Below are 5,765 nucleotides of genomic sequence, written 5' to 3' on the forward strand. Positions count from 1 at the left end.
AGCTACATCATGCTCCATAGTTAAGACCTATATCTTTTCTCTATAATTATGGAAAAGGAAAGAACGTCCACTCTTACCACTTTGATTCAACATTATACTGCATATCCTAGCAAAAACAATTAGGCAGGAAAAAAAAAATAAAAGGCATCTAAATAGAAAAAGAAGTAAAGTAAGTTCTGTCAATAAATTTAACCAAGGAAGTGAAAGGTCTCAGTTCTGAAAATTATAAGAAATAATGATGAAAGATAATAAAGACGACACAGATAAATGGAAGAATATACCATGTTCATGGATAGAAAGATTTACTATCATTAAAATGTTTCTACTATCCAAAGCAATTTAAAGTTTAATATCATCCCCATTTTTCACAGAACTAGAGTACATAATCATAAAATCTGCATAAACACACACACATTCACAAAAACCAAATAGCCAAAGCACTTTTGAGAAAGAAATACAAAATTGGTGGTGTCAAGTGTCCTTACTTCAGCCTATATTACAAAGCTACAGTAATCAAAACATTAGGTTACTGAAACAAAAAAAAAAATAGACACATACACCAATGGAATAAAATAGAGATATCAGAAATAAATCCATACTTATATGGTAAATAAATATATGATAATAGAGGCAAAAAAATTATATGGTAAATAAATATATGATAATAGAGGCAAAAAAAATAGTGGAAGGGGGAAGACAGTCTCTTAAATAAATGATATTTCTTTACATGCAGAAGATCCTGGTTTTGCACCCCAGGTGGAGCCACGGACCATACTCCAGGTGCAGCAGGCCCCGGGTGTGGGCCACGAGCGCGTGGGTGGAGACGCTCCACTTTCAGAGATCCAGTTCTTAAGGGGAAATGGCAACATCTATAGGTCAGGGGTTGAAATGAGGGAGGAGGAAATTAAAGAAGGGAAAAAGAATAAATGATATTAGGTAAATGTCGGGAGCCTTAAAGCCTGCACCCAAATCCACTTGAGTATAAATATAACCACTTGAAAATAAAATTTTGAGGCTTGATCAGAACACTGTCTTGCCTCCACTCTTTTCTCCCGCCCATGTTTTCTTTAAGGTGCGGTCCTCCTCGGGTTCTACGCAATAACTAGGTCCTGCAGGTCGGGACAGGTAAATAGGATGGATAAATGGGGAAAAAAAATGAGGCTCGCCCACTTTCTAGCACCATATACAAAAATAAGCTCAAAATGGATTAAAGATTCTAATATAGGGCCTGAAAACATAAAAATCCCTAGAAAAAAAATTTAGGCAATAAACTCTTTGACATGGGTCTTAGCAATTATATTTTTGGTATGTCTCCTAAGGCAAGACCAACAAAAGCAAAAATAAACAAATGGGATCATATCGAACTACAGCTTTTGCACAGCAAAGGAAATCACTAACAAAACAAAAAGACAACCTACTGAATGGGAGAAGGTATTCCCAAATGATAGATCCAGTAAGAGGATAATATCCAAGATATATTAAAAATTCATACAACTCCACATCAACAACAAAAAATCTAACTAAAAAAAAATGGACAGATGACCTGAATAAACATGTCTCTGAAGTACACATCAGGATGATCAACAGACATATAGAGATGCTCAACATCACTCTTCATCAGGGAAATACAAATCAATACCACAATGAGATGTCACCTCACATCTGTCAGTATGGTTATTAACAAAAAGGCAATCAATAATGAGTATTGGTGAGGATGTAGAGAAATGGGAACCCTCATGCACTGATGGTGGGATTATAAATTAGTGCAACCAAAAACAGGATGAAGTTTCCTCAAAAAGTTACTGACAGGACTGCTATACAGCCCAGCAATTCTACTTTTGGACACTTACCCCTCAAATATGAAAACACTCATTAGAAAAGATATATACACCCCTACATCCATTGCTGCATTATTTACAATAAACAAGACATGAAAGCAACCTAGGTGTTCATCAATTGATCATGGATAAAAAAATATGTGATAAATGTATACAATGGAATATTATTCAGCCAGGAGAAAAAAAGGAAATCCTGCCTCTGGCAACTATATGCACGGACCTGGAGTGTTTTATGTTGAGTGAAATAAGTCAGATGAAGATAAACAATTATATGATTTCACTTATATGTGGAATGTAAACAACAAAAACAAACAGATCAGAAAAAGACTCATAAATACAAAGAAGTCATTGATGGCTGCCAGTGAAGAAGGGGTGGGGAAAAGAAAAAAAGGGTGTAAGTGATTGAGAAGTAAAAACATCCAGTTACGAAATTAATAAGCATGGAGATATAACGTACAGCATGGGAAACATAGTCAATGATATTATGATACCTTTCTAAGGTGAGAGATGGTTATTTGACTCAGTGCAGTGATCACTTTGTAAAATCTATAAGGGAAAAATCACTATGTTGTCCATCTGAAATTAATATAATATTTCATGTCAATTATACCTTGAACCCATGTTTGACCACAAAAAAAATTTTGATAAATCTTTCTACTGTTTCAACTTTTGCTGTAATCATGTCTTACTATTATAATGCAAATAAATACCAAAATTATTTTTTGAAAAAAATTCTTTATGATGGTGACATACAATTAGAAGCAAATTAAAAGATGTCAGCATAGTTGATATTCAATGTTGTCATTAAAGTAAAAAGTCATCCTCAGACCTGCTTCTCTGAAATCTCTGTTCTTAGGTTCATGTGTATTTCCAGTAGTTTTTTAAGCACATCTGAGAAATAAATGTTTGTACCCTCTATTTAAAAAAAAAGAAACACAATGAGATATCACCTCACATCAGTTAGGATGACCATTATCAAAGAAACAAAAAATATCAAGTGTTGGCAAAAATGTTGAGAAATTGAATACTTATGCATAGTTGGATGAAATACAAATTGATGCAAACAGTATGGCATTTCTCTGAAAACTAAAGATACAGTTATGCTATGATGCAGTCATCCCATTTCTGGGTGACCTGTGAGACTTCAAAAAAGATTCTACAAGAGACGTCTGCAAATCCATGTACATTGTAGTATTATTCAATCCCAGCCTATAAAAGATAGAAACAACCCACATGTCCATGGGCAGATGAATGACAAAAATGTAACATATACGTACAATGGAATGTTATTCAGCCTTGAAACAGAAAAGATCCTCTCACACAGACAAACTTTGAGGACATTTTTAAAAGTAAAGCACATAAGTCACAAAGAGACAGGTACTGTATGATTACACTTAGGTGAGTCATGTAATATAGTCATCTTCATAGAAAAAAAAAAAAAAAAGAATAGTAGTAGCCAGAAGGTGCAGAGAGTGGGAGTAAAGGAAAGTGAGAAAGTGAGTATTTAATGGATATTGGGACAGTTTTGCAAGATGGAAATTTCCTGAGATCAGTTGGACAATAATGTGAACATACTTAACATAACTGTACAGTTACAAATTGTTGAAATTGTAGATTTTAGTCACGTGCTTTTCACAAAAAAAATTTTTTAATTATATGTAAAACGAGTTATAAAACTTTTCAAAAATTACCTTCATTTAAAAAATGTTTATCTCACAAAGGGAACATAAAATCATTAGTAAATAGATGTGAAATTCATACTATTTTTATAACTATTTAATTACACAAGATAAAAAACCATTCACCATTAATGAAAGAAATAAACAAGATAAGTCATGAACAAAGAGGGGAGAAAATTATATAAACACATACATAATTTTTTCTATTTACATTTTTAATTTTATTATTAGTTTCAAGTATATAGTAAATTGGTTAGACATTTATATAGTTTATAAAATGATCTCCCTAATTGTTCTTTCACTTCTCTGGCTCTCCACCTGGCCATTATATTAATGCTAACTGCATTCCTTATGCCATGCTCCCCATCCCCACGATCATCTATCAACTAAAAATTTGTACTTAACACTTCACCCCATTCTCCTAGCCTCCCAACCCCCCTCCCCTCTGGCTGTCACTAGATTGTCTTCTATATTTGTGAGTCTGTTTTTAATTAGTTTGTTCTTTTTGTTCCTTAGATTCTGCATATAAGTGAAATCATATGATGTTTATCTTTCTCTGTCTGCCTTATTTCACTCAGCCTAAGAATCTCTGGGTCCATCCATGTCATTGCAAATGGTATGATTTCATTTTTTAATGGCTGAGTAATATTCCATTGTATATATGAACCATAACTTCTTTATGCAATTTTCCATTTATGGGCATAAAGGACGTTTCCACATCTTGGCTACTGTAAATTGTGCTGCCATCAATACTGGGGTGCATAGATCTTTATGAATTATCATTTTGTTTTTCTTTGGATAAATACCTAGAAGCGCAATTGCTGGGTCAAAAGGTATATCATTTTTAAGTTTCTGGGAAATCTCCAGACTGTTTTCCATAAAGGCAGTACCAATTTACAATCCTACAAACAATGTATGAGAGTTCCCTTTTCTCCACTTCCTTGCCAAGACTTGTTTTTTGATTTATTGATGATAGCCATACTGACAGGTGTAAGATGATATCTCATTGTGGTTTTAATTTGCATTTTTCTAATGATTAGTGACCTTGAGCATCTTTTGTCTATTGACCATCCGTATTTCCTCTGGAGAAATATCTGTTCATGTTTTCTGCCCATTTTTTTAAATTGGATTGTTTGTTTTTTGTTGTTGAGTTGTATGAGTTCTTTATATATTTTTGGATATTAATCTCTTATCAGATGTATCATAAGCGAATGTATTCTCCCATTCAGTTGGTTGTCTTTTCAATTTCTTGATGGTCTCCTTTGCTGTACAAAAATTTTTAGTTTGATGTAGTCCATTTATTTTTTTGTTTCCCTTGTCTGAGGAGATATATCCGAAAAGAAATTCCTGTTAGTAATATCAGAGTTTACTGCCTATGTTTTCTTCTAGATGTTTTGTGGTTTCGGGTCTTATATTTAAGTCTCTAATCCATCTTGAGTCCATTCTTGTATACAGTGTAAGAAGGTGGTACAGTTTTAGACTGTCTTCATTGTATATTCTTACCTCCTTTGTCATATATTAAGTGAGTGTATAGACATGGATTTATTTCTGAGCTCTCTATTCTGTCCCATGGATCAGATCAACTGCCTTAATGCCATTACCACACTGTTAATGACCATAGCTTTGAAATATATTTTGAAATCACAAAGTGTGATGTCTCCTGCTTTGTTCTTTCTCAATTCAGGGCTATTTGTAGTTCCATATAAATTTTAGGATTATTTTTTTCTATTTCTGTAAAAATGCCATTGGGATTTTGATGGAAATAGCATTGAATCTATAGATAACTTTGGGTATTATGGACATTTTAACAATATTAAGTCTTCCAGTCCATAAACATAGGAAATTCTTTTTTGTTTTCTTTAATTTCTTTCATTAATGTTTTATAGTTTTCAGTGTACAAGTCTTTTACCTCTTTGGTTAACTTAATATTTAAGAATTTTTTTTTCTTCTGATGCTATTATAAATGGAATTATTTTCTTAACTTTTTTTCAGTGTTATATTATAGAACACTTGATTTCTGTATGTTGATTTTATATTTACAACTTTACTGAATTCATTTATTTTTAATAGTTTTTTGGTGGAGTCCTTAGGGATTTCTATTTAAAAGATAATGTCATCTGCGTTTTACTTCTTTCCAGATTTGGATGCCTTATACTGCTTTTTTTTGCTTGATTGCTTGGGCTAGGACTTCTAGTACTGTGTTGAATAGAAATGACAAGACTGGACCCCCTTGTCTTGTTGCTGACCT

This window comes from Pteropus alecto, unplaced genomic scaffold (assembly GCF_000325575.1).
Source record: "Pteropus alecto unplaced genomic scaffold, ASM32557v1 scaffold443, whole genome shotgun sequence".
NCBI lineage: Eukaryota > Metazoa > Chordata > Mammalia > Chiroptera > Pteropodidae > Pteropus > Pteropus alecto.